Source organism: Vulpes lagopus, chromosome 6, assembly GCF_018345385.1.
Source record: "Vulpes lagopus strain Blue_001 chromosome 6, ASM1834538v1, whole genome shotgun sequence".
NCBI classification, from domain to species: Eukaryota; Metazoa; Chordata; class Mammalia; order Carnivora; family Canidae; genus Vulpes; species Vulpes lagopus.
Genome location: NC_054829.1, coordinates 30,866,519 through 30,890,874, shown reverse-complemented (window position 1 = coordinate 30,890,874; position 24,356 = coordinate 30,866,519). Strand labels below are relative to the sequence as shown.

Sequence of the window (24,356 nt, the reverse complement as noted above, 5' to 3'; positions counted from 1 at the left end):
AGGGGCCCTTTAGAGAAGCAGCGTCACCGAATACTTCTTTACAGTTCCTTCCCATGCCTTGGACTTCTGTCATCTCACCTTTCTTGCCACCTAGGGGAAGGGGACAGTCTCCTAATTTTCACGAGAGCAACTAAGACCTACAGATATTAAATGACTTACTCCAGATCCCAACTGAGGCTCCCACAAATCATCTGGCCACAAATCGTGTACCTCGTCTACACCGATCTGTCTCTTTCAAACCTGACTAGCTAGTTCATTTTTCCCATCCACAGGCCAGACACTTTCTGAAATAAAAAGCTGTTTGATCTCTAGAAGAACTAAAAGGCCAGTTCCAGTTGTCGAACATGACAAGCTGGAGAGAATATCTTCCAAAAGTTCCATGGGAAGGCCAAGGATTCTCAATTCCAAAGCCAGCCAAAATTCAGACTTCCTCTATAAAGAGACAGTCCCTCCCTGTTTAGAACATACCCTTCCTCATTAGGCTAGTTCCATGTTTTGTAATAACTTTTGCTTACACCACAAAATTATCATAGATTATGGAAACACAACAGGCCTTGGAAAAAAAGGTCCCGAGGCCCCTGGAAGTCATTATTCCTTCCTTTAGCAATTGCTGAGTTAAGCACCAAAAATATGGTTCCCATCTTGCTCCCCACCCCCACCCCCCCAACAAACATACACACACACTCACACACACGATCTGCTGGACATATGTTCAGAAGAAAGCAGGGATGTGGGGGTTGGAGAAGAAGATTCACATGTCGTGAGTCAAGAGCTTAAGCATTTGAAAAGAAAAAGTGGGAGAGGGTGAGGAGTTTGCAGCCCTAGAAATGGAATATCCAAAGGATTTATTGCCTTTGAGTATCTCACAGGCATTTTTTTATATAAAAATCTGTAGCTTATGGCTTTTTTTTTTTTTTTTTTTTTTTTTTTTTTGGTATAGTGCAGTAAACAAGAGCTCTGAAAGGGGAAGGAAGCCAGGAGAAAGCCAGCTCCATTAGTCACGCAGCTGCATATCCTGTCACAAAGGACCCCAGTTGAGTAATCGCCCAAAATATGCCTGTTATTTTTTTTTCTTCAGAAAAAAAAACGGGGCTTGCCAAAATGTACTGTAAAAAAGAAAAAAATCTGGTCTGTCAGCCCCAGAGGGGGAAAGGAAAAGAAAGAAGAAACAGGCGTAACTTCTCAGCACTCTCTGACCCTCTCCCAACTTATCCTTAAGAGAAAACACCTTCAGCTCCTCACACCAATGGAGCTGAGCTTGAGGAAAGCTGGCCCCATGAGGTGTACCAGGTGTCAGGGTCCCTGCAGGACATGGTGCCGAGAGATGGCACAGAGGAGGGGCAGTGGGAGAGGGTGGCAAGACAGCAGGGCAAATGAACCAGTCCTCTGATGGACCTGAGGTGGGTGGGTGAGCTAATTGTCCCACAGGGAACCTGTGGTAGCCACACCAGTTCTGTGAGGTGGAATGAGCCCAGCCACAGGCTGAACATTCTGATGGCCTCAGCAAAACCACTGTTGTCTCAGGCCTCAGGCTGTTTGGACCACAGACTGAACAAGGAGAGTTTGTGTGGAAGGACATATGACGCTAGGGAAGTCTTTAGAACAGGGTCCAGGGAAGGGCCAGAGCTGCCTATAGGCTCAGGTGTTGTCCCGGTTGGCTTTCCAAAAGTGAAGCACAGCAGACAAAGGTGCTCTAATGCCTGGTTCAACTACTGCCTCTGGCCCATGCTCTCAGTCCCAGGGCACAAGGGATGGTCAATCCAAACACAGAGCACTCTTGGAAAGACAATTTCCCTCCTACTCACATTCTGGTCCAGTCAGAATGTCTGGACCATGGGGAAGGAGACTTTCTGAACCCAGTTGACAAAAAAATAGGAAGCCTTCTCCTTAAGAAAGAAAACAGAGCCCTAAGGGGAGAAACAAGACGGATGCATTATTCCCTTGGCTCTGGCCTCTCTGGAGCCTGTCCTAGGGGAGAAGGCCCAGCCCTGCCTCAGCTCCAAGGGCTGCAAGAAGACCCTTTCCAGGAGTACCTCTGGGGGTCGGGGTCCTAACATTTGGCCATTTGGCAATTCTAGGCCAAGGGGCCTCCAGCCCAAAGACCAAGTTCCTCCCCCTGCCTATTGCTGCAGGAAGAGCCTTTCCAGCTCTTCAAGGCTTTTGAGCCCTGCCCATCCTGTCAGAATCACAGTCTCAAAGCCACCCCGAGGCTCAAGACTCAGCCCTGTCCACTGCTTCCCCTGGGAGAGCTACTTGACACCTAAAGCCATCCACAGGACGCTTATAAAAAGACAGGCATGGCTTCCTGCAGAGACCTGGCCTGTGAGCTTCTCTTCCTGGCTTCCTTGCTGATTTGCTGGGGAATATCGGCAACTCAAGTGAACTCTCTCCTCTCTGTAAGATTTATCCGCTATGAATCAGAGCCTCTAACGGCCTGCAACATGCAAGGTCCTGGGAATTTGGTGGTGACTAACAGATATAGGCCTTCTCTTCATATGAGACCCAGCAATCTTTCTCAAACCTTCTGGAGCACACGACTGTGATTCCTGAAACCAGCTCTTCGCGTGGGTAGTCTGGGGGGTGGGAAGATATGATAGGAATCAATACAACAACTAACTAGACACATACAGTGTGATTTCTAAAGAAAGAAAACAACCAAATATGAATACTAGCAGTTCCAAAATGCTTGTAGAAACAGGACAGCCCTCAAACCACCTGAACATAATGGAAATTCTATCAGAGCATCAGAAATTCACTCTGTTGCACATTCTAGCTTATTAGGAAATGTAAAAGATGGAGACGAGCTGATGACACGCAAACTACATGAACGTCAGTGCCCATGATCTAGTTCCTACAAAACCCAGTTACTGGACTGACTCTCCTTCCTCATCTCTACTCTTGTTGCAAGACCTGAGGACTGTTGTCTCCTGAGGGCTCAGCCTCTTCTCAAGGCCAGGTCCTTCACATAAACCATGAGCTGAAATCAGACATGTCAGCACCAACTCAAGCGCATTGACTAATGTTACGAGGCTGACAGGCTTGGCCCACAAACACATGGGGTGATGTTATGATCCTCTGAATTGCAGGTGAATGAGGCCTCTGGAAGTACCACCCCCACACGGATTTCCCTTTGTGGTAGCAGTGACATCTGAGCCACTGAGCGTGGGGCCACCAACTAGCTTTGCCCCCTCCCCTTCCTGTGCCCCAGGAGGAGGTTGGGGGCAGGTCTTCACAACAGAGAAGGCTCCCACTTCCTCTGAGTTCCTGACAACATTTCTCAGCCGTGTCAGGCCTCGGAAGCCTGCGGTCAACAGGCACCCAGGTGATGGTGCCTTTCTCAGCCCCTGTTCTTCCCTCATCAGCCCTTTGATGTTTCTAAGCTGACAAGGTCAGCATCTTCCAGGCCGTGGAGAACATGCCTGCCAAGTACACCTTCCAACAGCTGGTGAAGGTGCCATGTAGTCTCGAGTCAGAGGAGAGTCTAAGGGGCTTGCTGAGGTGAGTCACCAGTTCCGCTCTTGTCCTTTGAGGGGGCTCCACCCCATCAGCAAAAGGCCATCAACAGAAGAGTGCAGAGGGCAGAGCCGGGAGAGAGAGAGAGAGAAGCTCTAGTACCCAACAAACTGCATCACAAATGAGGTGAGAGACGGGTGGGCTCCTTCCATCCATCATTGCTGATGAGATGCAAGCACGAGAGGAAGTCTCACAAGGCCCTTGAAGTCCACCCACAAGCCTGTTACTCGGTGCCCTCAGCTCAGACATGGTTTGGGGGGATGTAACAAGAGCCTTCGAGTGTGTGAAGAGTCAGTGGCCTGACAAAGCACTTACTGACCAAGAAAAAATTAACTTCAGGTGCAGCAGGAAAGGTCTGGTACCAAGAATGTCTGGGGTTTTGAGACACTGGAAAAGATTGCCTAATAATGTAATGGGCTCCCTTCCCTGGAAATATCTGGAAATAGGATAAGTACTCTCCAATCCTGGATAGGTCAGCGTTGCCTTGAAGTAAGGGGATGGACCCACAGAGAGAGCTTGCAAAGAACTTTGAGTCTATAACACGGTATGTTTCCACATGAAGAAACAATTTTTTTACTGTGGTAAAATGTGCATAACATTAAATTTACCATCCTCTCCATTTTTAAGTGTGTGGTCCAGTGGCACTAGGTACATTCGCACTGCTGTGCAGCCATCACCACCGTGCATCTGCAGAACCTTTCATCTTCTCACACTGAAGCTCTGCGCTCACTAAACACTAACTCTCCATGCTCTCTCTCCCCAGCCCCTGGCAGCCACCATTCTACTTCCTGTCTCTATGGGTTTGCCCATGCTATGTACCTCCTATTAGTGGAATCATGCAATATTTGTTTGTGTGTGTGCATACTGGCTTATTTCACTTATCATAATACCTTCAAGGTTTATCCATGTTGTAGCATATGTCATAATTTCATTCCTTTTTAAGACTGAATTACATGTTATATATTATGTATTATATGTTATATGCTGTATAATATATATTTGTGTGCACCTCCCCTTATCCATAGGGGACACTTTCCAACAGATGCTCGAAACCACAGATAATATTGAACCCTATATATAGTATGTTTTTTCCTATACATGCATAGCTATGATAAAGTTTAATTTATAAATTAAGGATAGTAAAAGATTAATAACAGCAACTAAAATTAAAATAGAACAATCACTAAAAAAAAAATGGAACAATCACAACAGTATACTCTAATAAAATTTATGTGACTGTGGTCGCTCTCTCAAAGCATCTTACTATACCACTCACCCTTCTTGTGATGATGTGAGATGATAAAACGCCTACGTGATGAGACGAAGTGAGGGGAATGATGAAGGCCTTGTGGTGTAGTGTTAGGCTTCTACTGATCTTCTGAAGATACATCAGGAGGATCATCTGTTTCCAGACAATGGGCCAAAGATAACTGAAACCAGGGAAAGCAAAATAGCAGATAAGAGAGAATGCTGGACCACATTGTATCTATTCACCTGTCATGGACATTTGGGTTGTTTCTGCTCTTTGGCTATTGTGAATATTGCTACTCTGAACATGAGAGTACGAATGAATATCTGTTCAAGTCCCTGCTTTCAATTCTTGTGGGAATTGAAAATATACCCAGGAGTGGAATTGCACAAATAAAAATTTTGAAAAGACATAAGTATTGTGCCCCAAAAGAAAAGACGTCAATGTGCTCATATTGCAGTCCTGTATGGAAAACCAACACTTTTAAAAATTGAGCTACAATAAGGCTTAGATAAGTGAGCTAAGGAAGCATGGAAGGGGAATCCAGCAGGCTCCTTGATCAATCAGGGAAGGCTTCACAGAGGAGACAAAATTTGAGCTAGATTCTAAGAGATGACCTGAAGTTTGCCTGGAAAGAAAGAAAGAAAGAAAGAAAGAAAGAAAGAAAGAAAGAAAGAAAGAAAGAAAGAAAGAAAGAAAGAAAGAAAGAAAGAAAGAAAGAAAGAAAGAAAGAAAGAAAGAAAGAAGAAAGAAAGAAAGGAAAGAAAGAAAGAAAGAAAGAAAGAAAGAAAGAAAGAAAGAAGAAAGAAAGAAAGAAAGAAAGAAAGAAAGAAAGAAAGATGGAGACGAGCAATAAAAAAAAAAAATCACCCTTTAAAAAGAGTAGACAAATGCTAAATGAACATATCCTTTGCTCCAGCAACCATGCTCATAGGAATTTCCCTGCAGATATGTACTCATACATGTCCACCCAAGGCGTATGTCTGAAGATCCTCACTACAGCAATGTTTGTAAGATTATAGACTGGAAGCAGCCTCTGAGCCCATTACTAGGAGACTGGTTAAATAAACCATGGTGCAGCCATACCACGAATTAATATGCAACCATTAAAAAGAACAAAGGGGGTTTCCATGTGCTGACATGGCAAGAATTCCAGACTTATTTTTAATCAAAAAAAAAAAAAATGTCAGTATATACCCAAATTCTTTCCCTGGAAGGATACACAAACTGTTAATAATTATTACCTTTGGAAGGAACAACTGTGGTTTAAGGGAAGAAAAACTTAAGTTTCATGTTATACCTTCTATGCTTCTTTTTATTATTATTATTTTTTTAGCCATGTCCACATATTGCATTAAAAGAAATGTTAACAGGACTCTCAGGGTGATAGGATTATGGGGCATTTTTATTCTTTATGCTTTCCTTATTTAAAATATTTTAAAGAGGAAAGCAGCTATTTTTCTGGAATGGTTTAGTCTCAATGGCTCCTCAAGGCAAGAAGACGGAATAGATACTTAAAGGGCCAGGCTTCTCAAGGAGTCTGTCTTAGAAGTTTGCCAGGTTTCCTTTCAAGACAAAATGGTATTCTCACATTCTGGAGAGAGAAACTGAGGAGCAGAGATAAGAGAAATAGATCAAAAGTCTGGGACAAGGAAAGCATGGAACCAGGGTCGTCCCCCAAATGCCTGCCAAGTCTACTCGGGGATGTAGGGGATCTCCACCTCTTCTGCATGGTCTGCACCCCTCGGGGTACCCAGGGCTCCGGGACCAGGACCGAGACCCAGCCACACAGGGTTAACGCTGGTGCTTTGCTTCACTGAGCATGGTGGAGAAGGGAGCAGGGGGTGAGAGCAGAGGGGCCCAGCCCAGCCCGGCTCCAGGCAGCAGTAATAAGATGCAGGTGTTTTTACAGTTGCATTACAGAGCAGGGAAGAGCCTCAACTGCAGCAAGCATATAGAAATAGAGAAATAAGAGCCGAGTGTGGTGGAGAAAAATGTGCCTGCAAATAATGAGAAAGCATTTTGGAAAGGGGGCTGGCTTTGGGTTTAGGAGGAATGCAGCAGTTTCTGGCACAGGCCTACCCAATAGTGATGTGTGTGTGTGTGTGTGTGTGTGTGTGTGTGTGTGTGTACCTACACACAGGCTCCTGTCTCATGCACACACAAAGGCACGCATGCACATACACCCCACCATCACCACCACCACCACAGCAAATCTTTTTCCCAGCAACACCTCAGATAATACAGATTTGGCCTTTGACCGGGATTGGTCATTTCCCCCTGGCCACTATAGTCTGCCTTTCCTCTCCTGCCTTCCTTTCTCTGGACCCACGTACCTCCTTTTTCTGTCATCTTTCCCTTTATCTTTGGGGCCTTCAGAGGACTGTATCTCCAGTTGGCCTGCCTGAATTTCTTAATCCCCCCTGGCTCTGCTTCCAAGCAGGCATTTTGTGAGCCTGACTTCCCCACCTCTTTCCCAAGCCCCTCCTTCCCTGCAGCTGGGGAGGAAGCAAGAACAAAATGGTGCCTCTGCCCTGGGCTTCTAGAAGACCATGGAGCTGGCTTGTGTACTCCAGCTCCTGCTGCCCTAACCCAGGTGAAATGCTCCAGTCATTTCATTTCATTTCATTTCATCTGGAGACTAAAGGTAATTAGTCCAGGGAGAGACATGATAAAGCAACACTGGGAAGCCTCCCTCCTCTTGGTCACCCCCAGGCAGGAGGGGGGGGAAATGGGCACAAGCTCTGTGGGAGCTGGGCCTGGTCCTTTGCCCCTCCTCCCTCACATCCCTCAGGGGTAGGGAGTGGCAGACAGAAAAATCCCTGCTTTGCTCTTGCCTTCCACAGGCTTTCAGCTTGCCCTGAGTTAAGAGAGCTGAAAGTGAGTCATTTCTGTGATTTATTTAGTTGACTCCTTGTCTGAGACCTAGTATAGATCTGCAATTGTAAGCATGTTGTTCTAACACAGGGAAAGGCTTTGGGAGATCCTGGCAGCCCCTCTGAGGCCCTGCTCGGCCAAGGTGGGCTGGCATCTGAGTGAGAGGTGCATGTGGAGGTGAGACTCCAAATGGCCATGGGTTCTGGATTCCCATGATGAGGAAGGGATTGGGGAGATGTGTTGAGGGCTCAGAAAAGGCCTCTGTCATTGGCTGCTAAGCTCACCGCGAGCATCTCTGTATGCAAACCCTGAGTCCACTGAGCCAGGATTTGTGTGGGGCAACAAGCTGCATGATAAATGCATTTTCCAGAATTCAGCACCCCCAGGTCAGAGGGGGGAAGGGGGGTGACAAGAGCCTGTAAGATGTTGTCCAGCCTGGCCTGTCTGAAATGGGAGGACCAAGCTCTAAAAAGGTTTCTGCTTTCTCCGCTCCCATCCTTCACCACCCACCTACCTCCCTGCACAGGAACAACACGCAACAAAACCAGGCCAGACAGAATAGGGGTGGAAAGGCAGCAACCAAACTGTTTCCCGCTCATTCCACTCACAGCCTTCGGTGGTGCCAGGGGCCCTTTGGAAGAGGCAGGACTGTCCATCAGCCATGGGTGCTACGCTTCAGAAGCTCCAGGGAATCCCACTAGAGCTACCCGGCTGCTGGTGGAACCTGCCACCTGACCCATCCAAGACATGGACTTGTCACCGGCGGGGATAGCAGTGGGAACCAGCCCGAAATGCGGGACACAGGGGCACCTGCCTGGTGCCTTGTGTCTCCGGACTCGGCTTCTCCTCCCTTCTGGAGTCAGATGGTGGAAGCCGAGTGTCCCCAGAGCCCCACCAGAGCCTGAAGGGTGCCCTCAGCCCGCCCTGCGCCCTGCCTTACGGAGTGCCAGGAGGAGCAGATGTTTCTAAGGAAGGGCCCAGAGCAGGGCCGGGAGGCACCGCAGGCAGGCCCTGCAGCCTGGCTCCCAAGCAGGGGCTGCCCAGGGAGTGAGACACTCACTCTCTTGAGTTCTCAGCTTCTTTCAGGAAATTGCCAGGTTGGCCCTTGGCTTTCTCCTCTGCGGTGCCCCCACTCGGTTTCCAGGGCAACCGCCTCCCCATCCCCAGGAGCCTCTCCCGGGCCTGCCCGCCCCTCCGCTGCACCGCCACCCCCCCACCGCCTTCCCCCCTCCACGTCTCATCTGTCTGGGTGGGAACCGGGATTAGAGTTTGTCGGGGACAGGGACGCTTTTCCCAGGGCCGCTGTGCCTTCGTGATCTCTTTGCGGCCGCTCGGCCCCTGCCCCAGGCCTTTCAAGTGCCCCAGACTTAATGAGTGGCCCTGGGTTTCCTCCTCTTCCCTTTCTGGGCCTCCAATAAAGCCGGAGAATTAACCCAGGTTTTAAGTGCCCCGTTTCCAAGCTGCATATCAAAGGGGGCTTCCCCAAGCTGCTTCTGCATTTCAAAGGGGCTGATTTATCGCTGCTTTCACTTAAACCCGCACATTTGGGGGGAAGAGTTTTACCCCGAGGTCAAACTCTGAAAAAGCAAACGGATCCCCGTTCGCCTCCTCCTGGGGTGCCGTGGGCTATTAGTATCTAAACTGCGAGGGGCGGAGTGGGGGCCAGTGGGGAAACACGCTCAGCTGTGTGGGGCCAGGGTCCCTGAGGGAACTAGCCTGGCTGCGTTGTGAGGAAGAGAGGGACTGTCCAGAACATTCCCAGCGCGGGCCCTGTCCTAAAGCCAATTTCCTGCTTCTCTGCCTGTGCACCCAGCAACCTCCCCGGTTAGCACTTCCAAGCTACTCTGTCCTCCACCCAGATCCCGGCCCCTGGGCATCCTTGATTCGTTTTCTTTCTCCAGCTTTCCCTGCAGATCTCTGAAGATTCAGCTGCTGCCGGGCTGGGCCACTGAGCCACTTGTATTCCCATTCCCTTCCTCCTTCTCTGGGAAACCCTGCCCACACCTTCCCTTCCCACGGCCAGCCCCATACATTCACTCCCTCCCTCCCTCCCCACCCCTGCCACGGTCTCCAGGCCCAACCTCAACTCTATCAATCGTCCTTATGGTTTCCCCACCCCGAAAAGGAATCCTCCCTAAACCTGGGAATCTCACCTTCCTGTCTGTTCTTGCTGCAGCCCCTGGGTGTACGTACTCTCTAATCTCACTGCAGACAGTAAAGTCCTGCCTCTGATTTAACCCACACCAGATTCCCAGGCTTTCTCAGGCAAGAAGTCCCCAACAAATGTGCAAACCCTGCACTGGACTGCCCAGAACAGCCACAAGCTAGCAGCGAGGAAGAAACCCCTGGAGGAGCCGGGCAGGTGGCATAACTTCTTGAGGAACTTCTTTTGAGGGCAGGAGGAGGAGAAACAGTGTCCGAAGCAGCGCCCAAAGCCGACTCTGGAGAGGACACCCTGTGTTTCCCTTTCTTAAGCTGCCACTAGATCATTCGTTCATTTATCAGCTCACATGACCGGTTATTGAGTGCCTACTACTACGGGATGCAGCAGGAGCTCCTGAGGGGGTCACTCTGGCAGAGGAATTAGACAGGAGGGCCAACGATTAATTACAGTGCAGGGAGGTCAACCATCCCTCAATGAGGCTGGCAATTCTCCCTGAGATGGCCTTACCCTCTCTGTGGGGGACGAGGGAAGACTCTAGCCCAGGAGAGTTGATTTGGGTTTGAAAGATGAGAAAATTATCAGAGAAATAAGCATGTTTTAGGCAGAGGGAACAGCAGGTGCAAAGGTACAGAAGCACCCAAGCCCACAGCTCACTGCTGTCAGGTGGATGAGTGTGGCCAGCAGGTGAGAATGTGCAGGGAGGTGTCAGGGGGGCCTGAGAGGACAGTGGGTAAGGTTGTGAACACCACGCCAAGGAACCTGGGAGTTTGTGGCTGAGTTTCAGAGGACACATGCCATGCGGGGCCGAGTAAGGCAGGGAACAAGGTAGGGAAAGCGAGTAGAATGCTGTGTTCTAGCCCACAGCTTCCTGTTAACCTTCACCCACTAGCTTCTTCCTATGGCAACCCATGCTCAGACTGTGCCTTTGTTTACCCCACTCCCCGGAAGCACTGAGTCAGATAGGCTTTTCTCCCAGAGGCCTTGCTCAAAAAGTACCCATTGCTCCAACCCCCTTGGATTTGCTGAGCCCCATCAGTGCAACACATGAGAGGAACCGTCTCTCTTCAGGAAAGAGGTGAAGGAGACAGGTAAAGTCTGGGACAAAGTACATAGAGTCTGGCAAGGTATGCAGGGGTGGGCAGGCGTGGGAACAGCCACAGAGCAGCCTCTGGAATCTTATAGAAGAAGCTCCCAGGAAGGAAGGGGTTGGACCAGGGTCTCTGAGATCCTTACAGTACTTACATATGGTGATGCCTGGGTGGCCCCAAAGCAAGGAAGCCTACCCTGTCAGTGTTTCAGCTTCCTTTTGGAGAGGGGGACAACCTGTCAGCCCCAGGCCTAGCCTTGCGAGCAAACCCCCATTTCTGCAGCCCATGTCATCTAGGAGGAGTCTGGGCTGTGTGTGGAACAAATTGTCCCGGGCATGGGGCTTGTGAGGTCACAGACGAGATGGATAACAAAATGAAGACTTGGGAGTGAAGTACCTTGTCATTCGCACAATTCACATGAAAACAACAGGCTTCAGGCAGTAGATATGTTCCCCGAAAGCTGTTTGAGGGCTAAAATGGTGCGATTCAGGTAATGACTATAGATGTCTCAGGAGGAGTACAGTGTTTTCTATACAATGTAGATAATTGGGCTAATGGCCATGAATCTTGGGCTCGCTGAAGGCCAGGCACCATTCCTAACCATGACGAGAGCACTGACTTTGTGGGGCCTGGAAGCTCCCACCTGCACCTGCACAGTTTGTCAAATGTCCCTCTCACCCTGCCCCCCTCTCGGCTCCATGGGCATCTTCAGCCCTTGATGGCTGTGCCAGAGTCACCCTCCCAGTATCTTCCTCCACACCCTCTATTGGGCCTCTTCTCCTTGATGAGTTTTTGCTTACTCTGCCCAAAGTTCAGGACCCACTGCTGGCTGGCCAGAGTGAGAGCAGGGAGGGAGGGTTGAATGGAGGAGGGCACTGTGAAGGGAAGGCTCCCCCTTGCCTTCAGGGAGCTACCCCAGAAGGAGGGTCTCCCTGCTTTGCTCCTCTGGGCATATCCAGATGCCCAGGGCCAGTGGGAGCCCCAGCCCCACACAGGCATTCAGTTCACCAGCTCCACCTGGTCAGGTCTCTCTCAGGGACATTTTCAAGAGGACCACCATGCAGGCAGCAAGCCACAGCCTTTCCAAATTCTTTCCAAAGAATCAGGAGATTCCTCCTAGACTTCTTCTCCCTCCAGCTCTTGAGAGGAGGGTAGAGAGGGAGAAAAAAGAAAGTCTAATCTTTCTCAGGGATCAGATTTTGTCTCTTTTCCCTCTGAGCATTCTTGGCTTCAACCGAAACACCGCACTCCCCTCTCTCTGTGGTCTCGATATCAACCGCACCTGGACAGAGCCCCTACTTCCCACTTTGTCCCATCAGCCCTTCTGTAAAGCCTGTCACATCACCTCTTCGAAGCATCTCTCTCTAACTGGTTTCAGCCCGCCTTAAGGTCACAGCTCTCCACAGCCTACCAGGGCCCACATCTCTGATTCAGTGACTGAGGCAGGTAGGTGTTTAGAGGAGTCTGGGTTAGTCCACTGGAAGCCAAAGGAAATAACAGTGGTCTGATTCAAGCTCTCCAGAAATGAGTCACCCCTCAGCCCATCAACCAGCCCTATTACACAATATATCATTCCCACATTATTCATGAATGATCATCTTCGGTTTACTAGACAGCAGAGCCCAACCAGGACTTTGACTTATGGGTCTGCTGTGGACTCAACATCAAGGATATGCCTTCCCTCTGTCCAAAATATGGAGCCCAAGAGCCTCGAGCCAGGGAGGCTCATCCTTGGAGTACCTTCCCAAGGCTCCGGTCCCTGGAGCAGGTAGTCCTGTATTTCACACCTTGGAAAATGTCCCCTGTGAATACAGTGAGTGAGAAGGGTTCTGCAGGAAAGGTGGGGGCCAGCTGGCCAGTGCGTGTAGCATCTCTGCACAGCCCCCTTCGCCCAGTCTTGGACTGGCATCTCCAGGTACAGCCCGCATCCCTTGGGATAGACCAGGGTGCTCTTGGCTTTTCATTCCTTCTATGGCAGATCAACTTGAAGACCTGGCAGGTTGGGGCTGGAATTGGACAGTGGCTTTCCTCCATGTGGGAGAGAGGGTGGGATGATACTATGGTCATATACGTGGCTTTGGAGATCCAGAGGCACAGACTCAAGTTTCAACCCTGCCATGTGCCAGCTCAGCCAGAGATTTAACTTCTCTGAGCCTCACTCAGCATCCTCACTTGGAAAAAGGGACTAATAGCTCTTCCCCCGAGCTGCCTGAGGTGACGTCCGGAGATGGTTCGCTACTCGCTGGACCCAGAAAACCCTACAAAATCATGCAAGTCGAGAGGTTCAAATCTTCGTGTTCACTTTAAGAACACACGTGAAACTGCCCAGGCCATCAAGGGTATGCATATTCGAAAAGCCACCAAGTATCTGAAAGATGTCACTTTGCAGAAGCAGTGTGTGCCATTCCGTCGCTACAATGGTGGAGTTGGTAGGTGTGCGCAGGCCAAACAGTGGGGCTGGACACAGGGTCGGTGGCCCAAGAAGAGTGATGAATTTTTACTGCACATGCTTAAAAATGCGGAGAGTAATGCTGAACTTAAGGGTTTAGATGTAGATTCTCTGGTCATTGAGCACATCCAGGTGAATAAAGCCCCAAGATGTGACGTAGAACCTACAGGGCTCATGGCCGGATTAATCCATACATGAGCTCTCCCTGCCACATTGAGATGATTCTTACTGAAAAAGAGCAGATTGTTCCTAAACCAGAAGAGGAGGTTGCACAGAAGAAAAAGATATCCCAGAAGAAACTGAAGAAACAAAAACTTATGGCCCGGGAGTAAATTCTGCATAGAATAAATGCAAATAAAAAGAAAAAGAAAAAGAAAAGAAAAGAAAAAAGAAAAAGGGACTAATAGAAATGACATGCATTTAGGACTGTTGAATTTTGAATGTCATTGTCTGCATAAATGTCTCCTTAAATGGCCCTGCGTTTGTTGCGGCTGCTGTTGTTACCACCATCTCCCTAGGCCAAAGTCTTTCTTACCATAAAAAGACTAGTCTTATTTCCTTCTGCATCCTCCATACCAGGCATACAGTAAGGCATAGTAAATGGTGGTTAAATTAAACTTCAGAAAGTGAGAAGCCCCAGAGAGAGGGAGCAGTGTGTGCAAAGGCCCTGTGGTGGGAGAGTGAATGCACCTGTGAAGAAAATGCTGTCGAAACAAAAACAAGCCAAGCAGATGCCCCAACCAATCCTCCCACCCCATCATCTGCATCACAAGACCACTGAAGCCTGGGGCCCTGATGCCTTCTCAGAACGTCTACTCCTCTCTGGCAAGGAAATTTCCAACAGGATAGAAATGCCTAAGGTGATATGAACCCTGAAGGACCCAGAGGAGTGGAAATATGTGGGTGAGCAAGAGGATGCTGAGGTCTTTTGTGTTTAGATGCCATAAATAAATCATCCCCCAACCTGTCTGGGCAACCCGTAATTGGAATTGGATAATTAGGAGGAAGGTGCTGGGGAAGGAAGCCCAGATAGGGGCTATGGTGGCCAGGTAGGGAAAGAGGATTTTGCATAATAATGAGGCAGTCTTCCTTCCATGGAGCCCCTAATCCATACTCCCCACAAACACTCACAGTGCATGGGCACAGTGCAGTGCCACCAACCAAACTGAAGGCCTACCTCCCACTCCTCCACCCCTACCATCTCCAGCCTCATGGAAACCATTTCCCTTCCCATCCTTCCATTCCCTTCTCTCATTCTGCCATGGCCTCCCTCAAACTTAAGTTACTTGCCTCTGAGGAGCACTTGCATTTAATAAAAACAGGGACAATACCCCAGAGGAGGGGTTCATTAATGGTTCCCCTTCTGGCCCTCTGAAATCACAAAGAGCAAGGCTTCTCGAGTGGGGGGATGAGGGGGCTCCAAGGGGGCAGGATGGCTGTCAAGAACTAGACCAAATGTGAGTCTCCCCGACTCCCAGGCCTAAAGCCTAGTTATAAAATGAGGCTCTATAACCTGGTGCAGTGTTTGTTTAAAGTCAGGTTTATCAGGACACCTGGGTGGCTCAGGGGTTGAGTGTCTGCCTTCTGCTCAGGGTGTGATCCTGGGGTTCTGGAATCGAGTCCTACATCAGGCTCCCCGCAGAGAGCCTGCTTCTCCCTCTACCTATGTCTCTGCCTCTCTGTGAGTCTCTCATGAATAAATAAATAAAATCTTTTTTAAAAAAGAAATAAAGTCAGGTTTATCAAGATATAACTTACATATGGTAAAATTCATTTTAAAATACAGTTCTATGCATTTTGACAAAGCATGCAGTCATGTAACCATCACAATTAAGACACAGAACAGTTCTATCACTCTCTAGATTCTCCTGGGTTCCCGGCCCACCCCTGTCCCCAGCCCTAGCCCTAGCCCTGAAAACTACTAGGTTTTTTGTTCCTGTAATTTTGCCTTTTCCAGATTGTCATATACAGGCTCTTCCCTTTATTGTACTTCTCAGATATTGTGTGGTTTTTGTTTTTTTGTTTTTTACAAATTGAAGGTTTGTGGCAACCGTGCATGGGGGAAGTCTATCAGCACCACTTTGCCAACAGTGGTCTGGGTCACATTTTGGTAATTCTCACAATATTTTGAGCTTTTTCATTATTGTCGTATTTGGTATGGTGATGTTTGATCAGTGATTATGACTCATGGAAAACTCAGATGATGGCGAGCATTTTTAATTAAGGTATATGTTGTTTTTGTAGGCATAATGCTATTGCACACTTAATAGCCCACAGTATAGTGTAAATATAACTTCCTATGCACTGGGAAACCAAAACATTCATTTGACTCCCTTTATTGCGATTTTCACGTCATTGCAGGGGTCTGAAACTGAACCCATGATGTCTCCGAGGTGTATCTGCTCATGGAATCCTGTGGTACAAAGTCACCAGGGTCTGGCTTCTTTCACTTAGCGTGGTGCACTTGAGATTGGCCCATGTTGTTACTTGGATCAGCAGTTTGATTTCCTCTCTGAGCGGTGTCCCACTCAGGGGATGGCATGACAGTGTGTCTATCCACTCAGCAGTGGAAGAATGTTTCTGTCATCCTGGTTGTCCCGTTTCTGGCCATTATGAAAAATCCCATTATAAATATTTGCATACAAGTTTTTGTGGACATCAGTTTTCATCTCTCTTGGTAGATACCTAACTGTGGGATTGCTGGGTGCTAGGGTAAGTGTAGGCCAAACTGCACGCTGAACTGCCAGATTGCCTTCCAACAGGGGCTGGGCCATTTTGCATTCCCACCAGCAACCAACGAGAGTTTGGATCACTCCACAACCTTCCCAGTGCTTGGTATTGTCAGCTGCTGGGTTGTGATTTTTTTTTTTTTAATCTGAGCTATCCTTAAAGGTATATAGTGGATGCTTATTATCATTTTATTTTAGTGATTGATGACGTTAAACATCTTTTCATGTGTTTACTTGCCATCCCCATCTCTTCTGTGGTGAAGTGTGTGTTCAAATATTTGGCCCATTTTAAAAACTGAATTGTTGGAGCACCTGAGTGGCTCAGTCGGTTAAGTATCTGCCTTTGGCGAGGGCCATGATCCTAGGGTCCTGCGAGCAAGCCCTACATCAGCTCCCTGCTCTTCAGGGCGTCTGTTTCTCCCTCTCCCTGCCCCTCCTCCTGCTTGTGCTCTGTCAAATAAATAAATAAGATCTTTTTTAAAAATTAAAAAACAACTGAATTGTTCATTTTCTTATTACTGAGTCTGGGGAATTTTTCAATATATTCTGAATATAAGTCCTCTCTGTCAGATACAGATTTTGCAAACACTTTTTCCCAGTCTGTGGTTGTTTTTCTTTTCATTTTCCTAAGTGTCTTCTGAAAACCCAAAGTTTTTAATTTTGGTCAGTCCCCTTTGTCCATTTTTCTTTCATGGATTGTGCATCTAGTGTCATAACCAAGAAACTTTGCCTAACCCAAGTCACAGAGATTTTCTCCTGCATTTTCTTCTTTCCTACTTTTAGTTTTTTTCCTTTCATACCCTGTTTTATGTTTTCTTTCATACCTTCTCTTTTGTTTTCTCTGATTTTTTTTTCATTAAAAGCTATGGCTTTTTTTTTTTTTTCATTATGGATGTCTAAATTTTCCAGCACCATTTTTAAGAAGATTGTCCTTTCCCCATTGAATTCCCTTTGCACTTTTCAAAATGCAGCTGACTGTGTGTGAGGGATATCCCTCACCACTCTCTACCACGACCACTATTATAAATGTCCATCCTTCCATCAGTTCTACTGCTTCAATTACTGCAGCTTCATAGGAACTTCTAAAACCAGAGAGTGTGAGTCCACCTCTTATGCTGTCATCCTCCAAGTCCTTTCTCTTTGCAGGGGTCTTTCAAGCCAGGAGGCAGAGGCTGACAAGGCTCTAGGGCTCTGATATGGCTTCACTGGCCCTGTGATGCCAACCCCGCCAGGTCCTCTCCTGTCCTGCTGCCTCTAGCAAAGCTGAGGTATTTCTGTTTCTGCTTTCACCAACATAGCAGGCCTCTAAGCCTTTGCCTGCATTGTCACCTCTGCCTCCCAACGCCCACCCCTTTTCTTCCTCCTTCAAGGCTCAGTCCAGCCTGTTCACCTACAGCATACCTTCTCTGACTTCCCAGGCTGCCTGAGTACTAGTCCTCTGCTTCTGAGCTCCCTACCTGCACACTTCCCTCTATCTGAGTATCTACCACATTTAATCAAAAGACACATGAAAACACTCTTCTGTTACTGCCAACACCCCAGGGCACACGATATGTCTGCTTTAGTTGGCTCCTCCCAGTACCCAGCCCAGGGACTAGCAAAAAGTTGGTGTCAACACACAGCTCTTGAAGGAACAGAACTGATAGTGGAATTTCCCCAGGGCCCCATAACAGTGGCAGCTGGAAGATGCCATGCTCATGGCCCAGCTGGGAGAACCGAGGAGCTTTCCACCTATTTTCTCCTTCTCTGTTCTGGCATTCTTAATCAGAGACCTCGAGAGCCTCACATATATTGAAGGATGCTCAGGAAATTCTGACTCTGGAAAGACAAGGAATTTTTCCTAAAGAATAGGGATCTTATGAGAGACCTCAAGGAGAATAAATGTGGCCTCCTCCAAAGGCTCCCACACAAGCAATACAGCCTAGTGGCCAAAGTGCGGGCCAGAGCCAGCTGCCCAGGGCTGATTTCAGTGTACCTGAATCCACCAATGCCCTACTACCAGGGTTAAGTTACTTCCCTTCTCTATGCCTCACCTCTAAAATGGGAATAATCAAAGTACCTCCTCTTTGGGTTGCTGTAGGGATTACATGAATCAATATATGTATAAATATATTCATGTACATATTTAAATATATACTTCCTATAAATAAATAGGACAAAATACCCCCATAAACTTGGGTGGTTATCATTATTTGGGGGGCTGAGATACCCTTGGTGCCCACTGCTACCAGGAAAATATGTAAGCACAGCTTCTCCCCCTACTAAGGCAAGACAGCTGCACCCAGGAGCCATGTGCTGCAGAACAAGCAACAACCGGCACCGGGAATAGGCTACGCCTATCTCAGTGTCCCTGTGTGGCCCTCAGGCACCCAGGGAATCCTGCCTGCTGAGTGTTCATACCTGGATGCCCAGAGCTCTCAGATAGTAACATGTCAGTCACCCTTAAAGACCAGAGCAATGGGACCATTTGCTCTGCAGAGAAACAACTCACCTGCAAGAGGACCCTGGGAAGTAGAGCCTTGCTTGCCCACAAGGGTAAGTCCCCTGAGAAAGGAGTCAAAGAAGTACCCAGAGCACCACTGATTTTACTCCGGGGTAGAGCAAAGAAAATTCTCTGAACAGGAGAGGCACAGAGGTGCAGAGGGACAGCAGGGGAGGACAGAGAGGCAGAAGAGGGGTTCGAGCCCCAGCTCCCTTTCCCTGTGTGAGCTACTCAACTTCCCTAACCTCAGGTTCCTCATCTCACCTTCCAGGATAGTGCCACCCCTCTTCTGGGACACCTGCTGCTGTGGAGGAAAGCAGAGAGCAGGAGAGTCCCCTGGGGCATCCAGCCTTTTCTGTCTACATCCCAGGCCACTGTTCTGGCTGCAGGCTCAGCCCAGGGTAGGAGCCCCAGTCAGTAGAAAGGGCCCTCCTCTAGGAAACAAAGAACCAGGGGGACGAAAACAACCTCTAGGACCCTGGGAGGCTGCCCAAGCCCCCAGCCCCACCCTCTCACTCCTGGGCCACTGGAGATAGGCCCAGCTCCCAGCCCCAGAGAGAAGGAAGCCCTTCCTTCTTGCCCTGCCTGTCCTGGCTGGGCTTCCCGGTTCCCTGGGCCCTCTCCCTGCAGCACCTCCCAGGCCTAGCAGAACTGAGGAGGGCAGTGGGGGGTCAGGCGGCTGCTGGGCCCGTGTCTGCTAGTGCAGGGCAGGGAGGGGTGGGTGGACAGCCCTTGGCCAAAGCCTCGGGGAGGAGGGCAGAGCATTCTTTTGAGTCCATTCAGCCGCTTAGCTATTTCCTGCCCTGCTCCAGCACCCGGCATGCTCCACCTGCTCTGACTTAACCATTTCCTGTTTACCGCCTGCCTCCTGCAGCCTCCAAGCCCTGGCAGCACTCAGCAGCCCAGCAAGAGCTCCCCGGATGGAGCTCTTCTTCTGGGGAAGCGGGGGGGACACCCAGTCCTTCCTTCCAGACACCTGACCAACGCCAGGGCCAGAGAGCAGGGGCCCTGGAGGAGGAAGAGGACCCTTCCGGGGCCCAGGCTGACTCCCGGCAGCATTAGTCACCCCTCCCGGAAATCAGTCCTGTCCTCTGGTAGCCTCCTCTTTCCTAGCAGCCCAAAGCCTCTCTCCTGGTCACCCTTCCTCGTACCCATATGGTTCTGGCAGACATGAGAGCCCCTGTGGTCCTTTTCACATAGAAAGTTCCTCTGTGATGCTGATTTCCTATGGGAGAAATCTTTGGGGGCCTTCCGATTACTGATTTGGGAACCAAAGACTTGCTCCCAATCTCAGCACCACCCCTTTTACCTACATGACTTGGGCAAGTTACATAACTAGTCTGGGCCTCAGCTGGGTTTTTTTCAAGGAGTGATAATAGCTGTTTCATAGCGTTGTTGTGACAATGATATCATAACACGTGTGTGAAAGTTCCAGGTACAAAATAAGCAATCAATGCATGGTGGTGAATAATATTATCATATAGGAGATGAAAGAAAAGAAATGTTCCTTTGCCTACAGTGTTTTTGGAAAAATAGTAAGCAAACCCTTGCTTCCTTGTCCTTCTGAAACTATGGGCTGATAATGGAGCAAAATAAAGGAAAGTAAGAGGTTTTCTCAGCATCTAATACCTGCTGGCTGCAGAAATTGCCCCCAGCAGGAGTTGTTGGGAGACAGGGATGGGGGTGGGGGGGTCAGCAGTAAGGAGCCGAGTGAGTGCAGGGAGAGTGCTGATGGCTCCATGGGGGGGCCAAAAGGGGGAGAGAAGACTGTATGTGTGCCCTAAGGACAAGTCATCCCCCAGACAAATGAAAACCTACTTGATCCCACCTCTCGAATGTGAGGCCCCTATGCCAGCCAGCCCCGGCCTCTTTTCTCTAAAGTAGGGTTTTTCAACTTTGGCACTATTGACACTGTGGACCAAATAATACTTTGTCATGGGGACTGTCCTGTGCTTTGCTGGATGTTGAGCAGCATCTCCAGTCTCTGTACGTGGGATGCCAGTAGTTCTCCCCTCCCTCCGCCAGTTGTGACAACCAGAAACACCTCCAGACATTGCCAGATGCCCCAAGCAGGTGAGGGTGGGGAGAGGGAATCACCCTGCCTCGTTGAGAACCACTGCTGTAAAGAAAGGCTATGGACAGTAGAAGGGGAGGCCCTTGGGTCTCCCCCAGGCCCATTCCCCCATCTCCCTACATTCTCCTGGGCCTTTCTCCCCAACTCACCTGACCCCCAGGCCTGGCTGGGATATCTCCCCCAACATTCACTGGGGGAGACAATGCCAACTCCCCAGCACACAAGCCACCCAGAGTCAGCCTCCACGAGCCGGCAGCCCGCAGCATCTTGGGAAGGCAGCCTGGCCAGCTGGTGGCAATTAGCAGAGGGCTGACTCAGCAAGAAAGGCCAGGGAGCGGTCAGTGGAGGAGTCTGGGGGATAAAGGAGGAACCCAGTGCCTCAGAGATGAGCCAGAGAAGGCAGGCGTGAGGCTGAGACAAGCCACAGGTGGTGTGCATGGGCACTGACCCGGGCACTTCCTGCTCCGTCAGCACCCCACCTCCGGGGAGGCCACTGGGAATGGAAAGAGAGCTCAAAGCCCCAGTTGTAGGCACTGTCTCCCAGAGACCCTCAAAGTCCAGCCAGGCTAGACCCCAAACATTCAGTGGACCCAGACTGGGTCAGGGAAATGGCAGGGAGCAATTGTGGAGATTTGCACAGGGCTGGAAACTGGGGGCACAGAGCTTCCGGAGTATTGGGTTTGTAAGTGCTCTCTCCAGATAGCAGAGGGCCCTAAGAAGAAGGTGTCAAAGGAGGAAACTGGCAGGCTTCACAGGAGAGAGGACTTTGGAGCAAGTTGTCCCATAAGGACTTCTCCAGGCAGAGAAGTTGATGAAGGAAGGACAATCAGGGAAGGGGTACAGAGTCCATACATAGGCCAGGGCTGCCACAAGAACAGGGAGAGGCTGCAGGTCTGCGAGGTTGGGGTGCAACCCCTGGGCAGCACAGTTTAGCTCCTGGGCAATGGGGTGGGAGGGTAAGGTGAGCCTTTGAGTCTTTCCCATGGGCAAGTGGCTGGCACGATGAGGATTAATGGGCAGTTTGCACATTGCCTCCCACCCCCCATTCTTACCACTGAAGTTTGGATCACCTTGATGCCAAGGTCAAGCTGTCCTGGCAAGTGCACCTTGGCCTTGGTCAGTTCCGCAGGGAAGATACTGAGACGTACACTCTACCCAATGGGAGGAAGAGATAGCAGTCACCTGGCCTAAGACATGCAAGCAGGAGGCAGGAAATGGTGCGTTCGAGTTAGGGTTTGAACACCTTGCTTTCACATGCTGGGGAGGTTAATGCTCTCCCTCCTCACTCACTGGGGCCACACCTTTGTTCCAGGCCATTCTGGAAAGTCACCCTTGCCGTAAGCCCAGCCCTCAATCACCCCAGGGTAGGGAGAAGATCAGATAGAGCCAGGGTACCCAGGGCCTTGCCACTGCTGGAGGAGCCTCCTCCCTCATGCCCTGCCCCTGTGGGTCTGTTCTGTCCCACCCAGTCCCAGGAAAGGGCTGGAACAGTTGCCGTTTCCAACATGTCTGGGCCTCTCCTTTCTTGCCCAGGTAGCTCTTCTGGGAAAACCTAGAACAGCTGAGTGGGCTTTTCAGGATTGGCTGGGTGCCAGGGCCAAGGCAAGGGATGAGTTGGCCATGTAGCAATGATCTTATGTGCTGCTGAAATATTTTTCTTTAGAGGATCTCAAAACCGTTTACAAGAAATAGGGTTGTCTTAGCTGCAGGAGGACCCACAGAAAAAGGGTCACATGCCAAGCTGGTGACAGCTTTGGGAGTGGAATGGATCTTTAAAAGACTGGCTTCCAGGAAAGCAAACAATAGAATGCAAGGCTGAAATTGCATCCCTACTAAATATTATCTGAGTTTAAAACAGTTCATTTTCTGTTGGAAACCTATACAAACCGAATAAGCAACAGTGGTGTGTGTGCACGTGTGTGTTGCAGAGAGGGTGGATAGAATGGAACAAGTTATAACACTCAGTCTCCCTTCCTCCATCTTCTGTAGTGAGAGACTTCTGAGGGTGCCTCGGACATGAATACTTTCCCTCTGAGATTCTGCATCCATGGCTGCCTTCTTCTCTATACCCAGCAGGGCCCAGATCTCCCACTTGACAGGAGACAGCCACCTTGGGCCACCTGTGTTCCTGATGGGCATCTGGATATTGTACCTGAAAGACAAGGCCATTGCTTTGGAATGTCCTTCTGGTCACTCTTTCCCACGGACCCTCATCACCTCACACTCAACTCCCAGTCTCTTGCCCTATTCCCACCAATCTTCTGTGCCATCACTAGATTAACCTTCCTAAAATACCACTTTGATTGGTCACCCATCCTTGTCCAAAAGACAGTCTCCAAAATCCCTTTACAGGACACTTAAGACCCTCCACAGACCCATCTTTCACCTCTGGTCTTCCCCTGCAAGAAGATTCTCTAGACATTTCCTTGTCTGCTTACTGTCCCCGCATTGCTTCAAAGGCTTCCCCCCCTCTACCCTTCTGGATCCTTCCCTTCTATCCTTAGAAACCAGCTCTGCCAGGAAGCCATCCCATCACAAAGTGCCTTCCAGTGAGTCTGTTAACCCAGAAGATTGTGTAACCTCCTTGGATTTATATCCAGAACTCTCCCTTCTCCAAAGGCCCCATTATCTGTACTTCTCACTCTGTCTTTATTAACACACTGCCTGGGTTGTGAGCTGTCTCCCCCAAGAAACTGGGTTGCTAGATTTAGCAAATAGAAATATAAGACTCCCAGTGAAATTTGAATTTTAAGTAAGCAATAAAATTCATTATTATAAGTATATCCCCTGTAATATTTGGAAAACACTTATACTCAAAATTTATTTGTTGAGATACCTGGGTGGCTTAGTAGGTTGGACATCTGCCTTCGGCTCAGGTCATGATCTTGGGGTCCTGAGATGGAGCCCTGCATCAGGTTCCCTGCTCAGCAAGGAGGCTGCTTATCTGTCTTCCTCTGCCCCTCCCTCTTGTCCTCCCTGCTAGCTCATGCTGCCTCTCTCTCTCAAATAAATACATAAAGTCTTTAAAAATGAATAAGTAAAAAATAAATAAATAAATAAATAAATAAATAAATAAATAAATAAAATAAAGATGAATAAGTAAAATGAAAATAAAAATTTGTTGTTTATCTGAAATCAAAATTTAACTGGACATCCTGTATTTTCTCAAGCAACCCAACAAAGCAAGCGTAGGCCCTTGTCAGTTGATTTGCATCTCCCTTGGGCTATGACCTCAGAGGAGTTCCTCAGAACCTGTATTGCTGACGGATTCCTTTTTTATTCAATAGAGAATCGCCAACTTTCATCTGCTATTGGTCCCAAGGCCCAGAACCCATTTGGCCAAGTCTGAAAATCTGTCAACAAGCTCATGGCAGGTCACCTGTGAGAATAGAATACCTCTTCCTTCACTTCCTCATTTTCTCTTTAAATATTTGTCCTCAAGACTACACTGTCAAAAAAAAAGAAAAAAAAAAAAAAAGACTACACTGTCAGCAGATGGGCTTCAGGTAATAAAACTGAGTGTTTCTCTCTAACCAAAGGAGGCAGAAGCTCTGGAGCCGACCTACCTGGTGTCAAAGCTCAGGCCAATCGCACAGTGGCTGTGAGGCCTCGAGCAATGACTTAGCATCTCTAGGTCTCCATTTCTCCATCTGTATATCAGGGATAAGAATAATACCTGCCTCATAGGCCTGTACTGAGCCCTCATAGGGCTGTAGTGTAAGTGATACCGT

At 48.9% G+C, this 24,356-nt stretch overlaps 1 long non-coding RNA gene and 1 pseudogene across 1 annotated transcript in view; one reads left to right on the top strand and one right to left on the bottom strand.

The window, feature by feature from the left end:
• Positions 1 to 24,356, bottom strand: part of LOC121492460 — a 92,398-nt gene that overhangs the window by 7,736 nt on the left and 60,306 nt on the right. Inside the window, exon 4 of the long non-coding RNA XR_005988241.1 lies at positions 4,790 to 4,943. This is a non-coding gene — a long non-coding RNA (uncharacterized LOC121492460). The remainder of the gene's footprint in view (positions 1 to 4,789; positions 4,944 to 24,356) is intronic.
• LOC121492459 lies at positions 13,093 to 13,687 on the top strand (annotated as a pseudogene).